Source organism: Scyliorhinus canicula, chromosome 6 (assembly GCF_902713615.1).
Source record: "Scyliorhinus canicula chromosome 6, sScyCan1.1, whole genome shotgun sequence".
In the NCBI taxonomy this organism is placed as follows: domain Eukaryota; kingdom Metazoa; phylum Chordata; class Chondrichthyes; order Carcharhiniformes; family Scyliorhinidae; genus Scyliorhinus; species Scyliorhinus canicula.
The window spans coordinates 207,104,219-207,113,511 of NC_052151.1; positions in this window are offsets into that span (position 1 = coordinate 207,104,219).

A 9,293-nucleotide genomic window follows, 5' to 3' on the forward strand; every position below is an offset into this window, starting at 1 on the left:
AAGCAATCCTATCCCTAATAGCATTAGTAGAAGTAGAAAAAAGGCCTTAAAGATCCAATCAAATAATCCATGACCCAATCACCCTAGCCAACCCGGCGGGTTATAGTCGTAAAATTCACTGCCAATTTCCTGAATTTGAGCAGCCTGTTTCTTAATATGGTCGGCCAGGTTAGTGATATTTTCAGAGCCATCTGGAATGTAAGTACAGCACTCGTGGCCTATGATAGCGCACGTTCCTCCCTGCGAGGCTAACAGATAATCCAAAGCCAGTCGATTTTGTAATGCCACGGTCCGGACAGCCACTAGCTCAGCTGAGACCTCGGCCAGTGCTTGTCTAGTGTCCCTGGCTTCTGTTGCCGTTACGTTTGCCAGATGTTCCAATGCTGAGGCCATGTAGATCAGTTTGTTCATGCCTTGCCCGTTCCGTTTTAGAAATTGTTCTTTTTGCTCGCGAGTGGGAGTGCTTAAGGATGGGTCGGTGATGCATTTGGGGTATGACATATCCCAAATGCAGGATCCTGTCCAATCAATGGGGAGCCACGGATATGCTTTAGTGCTGCATATGAAATAGGTTCCATTGTAGGCTGTAAAATCATCAGCTGATGTCATCCAGGGGATTGTATTGGTAGGTTGCACCTACTTTGCCCCATTAACTTTCCTTTCCCTGTTTTATTAAAACATATGGAACCTTGAACATTATACGAGTGGGCAGTGAGGGAGGGTGGAGTTAAGAGGGTGGAGGGTGGATATAGGTAAGTTGATATGAAGCTGAAAATTTAGTCATGTCATAGCCAACAGATCTCCATATTTTCATATTCCCTCTATCTCCCCTGATTCCTGTTTGATTTTGTCGTAAAATCCATTCAACTGTTTGCGGTATGAAAGGGGGAGAGATTGGAGAGGTATTCCTTCCCTTGAATGGACAGGGATGTGGGTGCAAACCCAACACTTGCTAATATTCAATTTTTCGGCGTAAAGATATGACATATGTAAATAGGTATTGGAAGGCAGGTCTCATTTAGTTCGTTTTTTTACTACCGGGTGGCCATTGAGGCTAAATAGTCCAGAAAGTCCAAAAATTATACTGAAGATCTTCATCCTGTGTTCTCGTCTGGGTTGGAGACTATCTTCTTGCAATCGGATAGATGTATCCAACTTGAACGTCCTTCAAGTTTGACCGAAGTTGGTGTCGTCAGTAGTACGAGGAATGGTCCGCTCCAGCGTTGTCCTAGTTTCTTTCTGTCCCAGTTTTTTACCAACACGAGGTCACCGGGTTTGACCACTGGATATCGAGGGACGGCTGTCCCTGTCATTACTGGGAGATGTGCCTGTTTTACCTGTGAGTGAAGAAACTTCAAAGAAAGTGTTAATTGATTCAAATAGTTCTGCATTTGTTCCCCCATCACATGGAGGTCTACTCCCTCTAGGGGTTTTTCATGGGCATCCCAGGGAGTCCTCATTGGCCGACCATCGACTATCTCTGCAGCTGACAGTCCAGTCCGCGAATGGGGAGTCACTCGCATGTGAAACAGTGCCAAGGGTAATACTTTTAGCCAATTTAACTCAGTTTCTTCAGTTAATTTAGATAATTTTTTCTTTTAAAGTCCCGTTGGCTCTTTCCAGAATTCCTGCTACCTGCGGGTGATACGCGCAGTGCAGTTGCTGTTTAATTACAAGGGCTTTTGCACAATTCAGTATTGACCCGAGCTACAAAATGTGGTCCATTGTCTGAGCTCACCATTTTGGGTACCCCAAAACGAGAAATGACTTCCGTTAACAACAACTTCACTACTGTATGTGCCATACAATTAGTGGTGGGGAATACTTCAATCCATTTATTAAACACATCGATTATTACTAAACAATATTTATAGCACTGTGCTTTTAGCAATTCAATAAATCAAGCTGTATACAAGCAAAAGATCATCTGGCAAGGGGGTGGTCCCGGAGGACCTTTAATACCTTTACCCTTATTATGTTTCATGCAAATGACGCATCGATCCAGCCGTGTTTGCGCTGCTGTATTCAAATCTGGGTGCCACCAAGTTTTTAGGAGTAGCTGTACCACTCCCTCCTTGCCAAGATGGGTACAAGAATGCAAATAATTAACAAGTAACGGCAATAAAGAATTCGGAATACAAACTTGACCAACTGGAGTCAGCCAGAGGTCTCGTGTCAAGGAGTGCGAACACCTCATTGACTTCCATAGTGTTCGCTCAGAATCAGAGGCGTCCCTCTGTAAATTTTGAACTTCAGCTATCTCTGGCATGCCCTTCGTCCGTAATGCAGGTACCTGGTTTAGAGCCTGATTAGCCCCACTGGGAACAATGAAAGAGGTTGATGAAGCTGCAGTTTTAGCAGCTGAATCAGCACGGGCATTTCCTAATTGAACAGGAGTGTCACCCTTCGTAGTGCGCAACGCATTTAATAACTGCCAATTGACGGGGAAGCTGAATAGCATCGAGGAGATTTTTAACCCAAAGTGCATTTTGAATGGGAGTTCCCACAGAGTGAGGAAAACCTCGCTGTTGCCAGAGGCGGCCGAAATCATGGGGTCACGCCAAAGGCATATCTAGAATCAGTGTAAACATTCGTACTTTTGTCTGTGGCCAAAATACATGCTTGAGTAAGGGCGAATAGCTCGGCTTGTTGTGCAGAGACAGGGGTCTGGAAGGCTGTTGCTTCCTGCACGTCAGTGTCGGTTACCACGGCATATTTCGACTGTGGGACGGGAAATGGGGAAATGGAAGAACTGCCATCAACATAAAAAATTAGATCTGGATTATCAATAGGCCTGTCTGTTAGATCTGGGCGAGGTGCGGTAAGGAAGTGATTCTGAAGCAAACAATCGTGTGGTGGGTCCTCAAGGTTATCGGGGGGCTATTCGAGGAACACAGCAGGATTAAGGTTGAACAATAATGAAAAGAGAGGTAGGGGTTTTGCAATAGTGAAACCTCATAGCGGCTCAATCGCGCTTGAGTCAGATGCTGGGTTTGCTGAGACGTTAGGAGAGCCACGATAGTGTGAAGTATGCACTTGTACTGGTTGGTGAAGGGTTAGATTAGAGGCTGCCTGGACTAACAAATGGACAGCAGTAAGAATTTGGGTGAAAAGGTCTGTCATACATAGGTCGTCCTAGTGCTGGGGCGGTAGCCAGGGTGTTTTTCAGAGTAATAAAAGATTGCTTTGCTGAATCAGGTGGTTTCAAACTTAAGAGGAGCATTTTGACAGGAATACGGAGTTAATTCTTTAGTATGTACAGTAACATTCGGAATCCATTGTCTGCAAAAGTTCACTAATCCTAAAAAAGCTTGCATCTGCTTGGGCGATGTAGGAAATGGGGTCTGCAAGATAGGAGTAATGCGTTCTTGAGTAAGGGAGCGATCAGTAGCACTAATTAGGACACCCAAAAATTTGACCTGTCGTTGGCCTTTATGAACTTTAGCGGGCGGGATCACATATCCCCATGAATGGAGACGGATGAGCAGGTAAAAGGTGTCACGCTGGTTAGTGATGAAATCAGGGCTGGCAAGGAGTAAGTCATCAACATATTGAATGATGGTGGAGCCACCAGGAGGTGCTAATGTCGCTAACTGGGAGTGCAATGCCTGTGAGAAAAGGGTTGGAGACTGAATGAAGCCCTGTGGAAGCCTAGTCCAAGTGTATTGCATCCCCTTAATGTAAAGGCAAACAAATACTGTGATTCAGGGGCGAGGGGTATCGCAAAAAAGGCATGTTGTAAATCAACAAGGGTAAAAATAGTCGCTTCCGGTGGGACATTGCTAAGGATTATCGCTGGATTTGGGACAATAGGATGTAAGGGTTCAACTATCTGATTAATAAGCCGGAGGTCTTGGACTAAACGCTATTCGGATGGTCTTCCTATCTTAGGAACTGGAAGAATCGGGGTATTACAGGGCGATTGGCATGGTATCAAAATTCCCTGTTGAAGGAACGATTGAATCATGACCGAGACTCCTTTTTCAGCCTCGGGACGCAAAGGGTACTGTGAAATAGAGGGTAAGGGCATATCAGGTTTGACTCTAATAACAACAGGAGGGACATTAGTGAGACCAACTTCGTGTTTGGAGGCTGCCCATAAATCTGTGGGTAGTTCAGGAGTTGTAGATTGGGTTGAATGATGATGGTGCAGTGTGCCAATGTGGACAAATGGGCGTTTTAAAATATTCTAAAGTGCCTGCGGGTAGGGTTTGACTATCATTAAGGAAAGGATCAGCTTGTCCTCTTAGTGCAGCTGCCAGAAATCCCAAGGACTTGGCATTGTAGCCTTCGTTGACAGAAAGGGTCCCGTGGGGTGATACAAGTCTCGACTGACGCCATAGGCTGTGGGGTAAATCGACAAGAAAGGCAGACCCTTCTTTTGTCTTGGTAAATGCTCTCCAATCGGGCGAGGTTACTGTATGTTGTAGCAAGAGTGACATGTGGATTGGGAATATCTAAGGGAGGTGAAAAGTGTGAGGGAGCAAAATCAATCTACCACCACTGTGGAATAGTGAATAGGGGAAAGTTTCGAAGCTGGCCTGCGGGATAGGTGATATGGTAATGCGGTTATCAAGCCTTGGGTCACTATATTCTCTCATCTGGACTCTATCGGGTGTTTTAAACAGTGGTACTCAGGGTTAACGTTAGCTGCCAGCATAGAACACAGAGCAATCAGGCGCAGGCACAGAAGTTATTAAATTCTGCAGCTGGTGACCTCGTATTTGAGACAGTTCTATAAACATACCATTATCAATGCACTTTATTACCGCTCCGAATTTGCAGTGTCTAATCAGCAACTTTCTAATCAAGGTGGATAGCCTAACTTGGTTCTTTTCCATATGCGCATTCCGTTTTCAAGACCTGTCAATTCTATACTCAATTTTAATTCTTTATCCTGCCAGCTGGCTAACAAGGACGCATCCTTCAATTTTGGACAATATTCCCTCCATAGAGCAACTAACTTTTTAGCAGTTGACACCCTATTATTTTCCTAAATCACTTGTGAGCTTCTATTACGTTAAGTCTTTTTAGTTGTTCACACAGCGTTTGCAGTACGCTGCCATTTTAAAAGTTGTATCTAAAGTTTTACCCATTGCACACTTTGTCTGATGCCAGATGGTCTTCCGATTACAATTTAACAATGATTAAGGAAATTAGTGTGTGATGTTTATGTCAGGGTCCGCACGCTTTTTGCCCTGTTTATGTGTTATTAAGCAGAGTTATCCGCTATCTGCAGGAGATTATAATTTAAATCACGGAGTAATCGCGCTCCATGCAAACCAATTAACAGCTCGAAGATGGACACCGTAAAGATTCGTATGTCACCCGCCTTACAAAGTTAACGGGAACCTTTATCGCGAAGGTTTTCAAGTAATAACAAGGACCATGTTGGCATCGATATCTCTTTACTATCTTTCAAATAATCACAGCTTGAAACATAATTTTAAAGTCAAGTCTGAAAATGAAATATGAATTCTTTCCCTCTCTCTCTTATCTATCTCTCTCCCTCTCTACATAACTCTGTCTGTCTTTGGAACTCTTGTGCTCTTTCTCTTTATCTGCCTACCTCTCCATCTCTGACTCTCCCTGGCTCGCTCTCTTTCGCTCTCTCTAACAGTTCCTGTCTCTTGTCGCTGGCTCTCTCTCTCTCTCCTTCAATCTCTTTCCGCTGTCTTTCTTCTCTCTCTTGGATTCAGCCCTTGTCCTTGCGGACAAATTTGATCAAAAATTTTTCATTCTCCTTCGAAACTTTATCCGTGTATTCCATTTAAGTCAATTTGCACTGATTAATTTTAGAGGTATTAGCTATCTTTGAGAAGTATTTTTTCTTTGTCAATTCAGAAAAGACCAACTGTCTGTTGAAATGGTTAATGTTTCCTGCAGAATCTAAGGGGCGGAGAACTTGGCGTGATGCCATTTACGTCTTTTCACGCAATCTAAAAACTTATTCATATTTCAATTACTCTTATTTGTAAAGTTACTTTCTTTTAAACTGATATAGTGTGAACTGAACAACTTTGGGAACATTTGCAAGAGGAATTATGAATGTTTTGCCATTAGTTTAAAAACAATTCGAATATGCATATTGTTGTCCTTCAGAAGAACCACTTGTTATCATAATAAGGCCAGTACAACATTCCAAGCAGCAGTTAGTTAACATCATCTTATCTACTAAATTTCATTCAAAGCAATGTTAAAATCCAGTCATTATTGCCAGCATGCTTCTAAATTGGTAACTTATTAACTTCACTTCAATAATTTCCTTATTGTGGACCTTTTAATCAACATCTTTAGTCAATTATCATGTTTTCCGTAGAGAAGGGTTGTTCGATATTTACGGCTTGCGTCTGTGACCGAGTGCGTGTCGCTAAGGGGGATATGTTAGCAGGAGTTTCATTGGTAATGGGATCAGAAGTGGGAGTCAGGACTTAGGACAGTGGAATTGCAAGATCGGGGAGCGCAAAATGAGGGTGGGGTCCAGGGTTCAAATTCTCCTCGTCTTCCGTATCGCTTGAATATGGGAACATCGGCATGCCAGAGCAACTGGGAGGATCCTCCCTTCCTATAATCTGATTGGCCAGTCCTACTTTTCTGCCGGCAGGAGATTTGTTATTGCCGAATTGCTTTTTATCATTTTGACTGTTTTCTATCCCAAAGTTCACATTACAATTTTAAAGTCTCCCAATTTTTCGCTTTACCGTTCACACACTCATTAATATCTCTTTTGCGGGCTTTATCTCTCCAACTCACTGTGATTGTTCGTTGCGTTAAGTGGACTGTTTCTTTCAACTGTAAAATTAAACAATTTGAAACGGCATTTTTTTTTCCAGATTGCTTTTTTTTCCTGCATCAATGCTATTGTCAAAGTTCCAAGTTCCCTGTGTTACCTACTGGCCAGATATCGTTACCTAATTTATTGTTTAAAGCAGCGCTGCAGCCAATCTTCGAATATTACGTTCTTGAGAAAGGGTTTCTAAACACATGAAAAATAGAGGGGAGTTGCCGCTAGTTTTGTCTAAAGTTTGTCGCATAATGTCAGTAAAATGTGCCCCAGGCAAAAAAAAACGCTCAAACAAATTTCTGGTACCAAATCAAATTGGAGGGTCCCTGACCCCAAAAATTACTGAGAGGGTCCCTGACCCGAAAAATTATTGACAGGGTCCCTGACCCCAAAACTTATTGACAGGGTCCCTGACCCCAAAACTTAATCAAAGGGTCCCTGACCCAAATTTATTGACAGCCTGTATAAATCTGATGCGGATGAAAAACGAGATCAACAAGGTCCCTGACCTGCTGCTAATTACACAATGTACTCACAGTCAAATTTAGATTCGAGAACCGTCACCTGTTTAGTTACTTCTGTCAGGGATGAGGGGTCGCAGCACAGATCCGAGAGAGAGAGAGACCAAGGTCAATCTTACCTTGTACCGGCGTCCGTCTCTTTACTCCGGTCATGACTTTGATCACTTTTTCTCAGTCCCTCATGGAAGCTCACTCAGGATATTGGATTTTTTCTCGCAGCGCCAAATGTTGTATTCTATATTTTCCCCGCGTCTTGACTGTGATAGAGAAATTCAAACAGCATTCATTAGATAAGCAAAACTGAACTTTATTCACTAATTAGAACTGCTAGCAGAAAATGGCTGATACTTGGAGTCGGAAGGCAGTCAGTACAAACTGCTGAGTCCGTCCCAAGTCTGCGATAGTACAGAAAAGAAGGCGATTCTTATACATTATAGGATCAAGATAACATGAATACAGCTTGGTCAGGAATTTGATCGAAAGTAAAACATAAGTAATAATCGTTACAATGGCGTCACCTTCTGACCTTTAGGGGACTTGAGTTTCATATCATTATCTTGTCTTTGTTTTAAGAAAGGGAAGAAGGTTGTTTACATACAGGAAGAGGACACTTGTTCAGCTTGTTATGTATTGAGACTACTAGTTCCAAGCCTTATCTAGACTCTCAGGACATGCTGTCTATGTGTATTATGAATCTGTGTCTTAGGTTAAATTCAATTGTACCAAGAAGACTTGACTAGTTTTCCCATCATGCCATTATTTGCTTCACACAATACTACAATGCAATCCCCTGGTGGAGGCAAAAGTAGAAAAACTGAGTGTCAACAACAACGCAGGCCTACTTGCGTGCTAAATAGTATAAGCAGCAAGTACTAGACAGAACTGAGCAATCCCACAACCAACTGATCAGGCCTATGCTGTGCAGGTCCCTGGCATTTCTAGTTGTGAATGTTGCTGGACAATTACACAGTCACTTGTGGATGGAGGCTCCACAAATATCCCCATCCTCAATGATGGAGGAGCCCAGCACATCTGTGCAAAAGATGGGACTGAAGCATTTGCAACAATCATCAACCAAAAGTACTGAGAGGAGGATTCATCTTGCCATCCTCGAGAGGCCCTCAACATCACATGCCAGTCTTCAGCCAATTTGATTCACTCCACATGATATCAATAAACATTGTGTATTGGAACCAGCAAAGGCTATGGGCCCTGATAATATTAGGTCAATAGTACTGAAGGCTTGTGCCCAGTACTTACCATGCCCCTCGCCAAGGGGTTCCAGTAGAGCTACAACACCACCATCTATCCGGCGATATGCAAAAATTGCCCAGGTATTCCTGTACACACAACTCGTGACAAACCCACCTGGCCAAGTAGTGAAATGGGATATCGACAGCATTTGCTTCGTAATAACCTGGCTCTTGGAATCTAGTTTCGGTAAACAACAGGGTCACTCAGCTCCTGACCTCACTACAACATTGGTTCAAATATGGACAAAAAAGCTGCATTTCAGAGGATGAAATGAGACATCAAGGCTGTGTTTTGACATAGTGTGGCATCAAGGAGTGTGAGCCAAAATTTGGTCAATGGAATCGGGGCTAACCCTCATACCTGGCACAAAGGAAGATGAAGTTGTGGTTGTTGGAGGTCAGTCCATCTAGGCTCCAGAATCCATAGAATACCCACAGAGCAGAAGGAGGCCATTCGAGTCCTGCACCGACCCTCTGGAAGTGCACCCACCTCGGCACACCTCCCACCCTACCCTGTAACTCCAGTTAGCCTGCACATCTTTGGACGTGAAGGGGCAATTTAACATGACTAATCCACCTAATGTACCATGTTTGGACTGTGGGAGGAAACCAGAGTACCCGGAGGAAACTCTTATTGAATTCTTGAGGAGGTGACCAAACATGTGAATGAAGGCAAGTGCACATGGATTTTAGTGAGGTTTTTGATAAGTTCCCATGGTAGGCTTATGCAGAAAG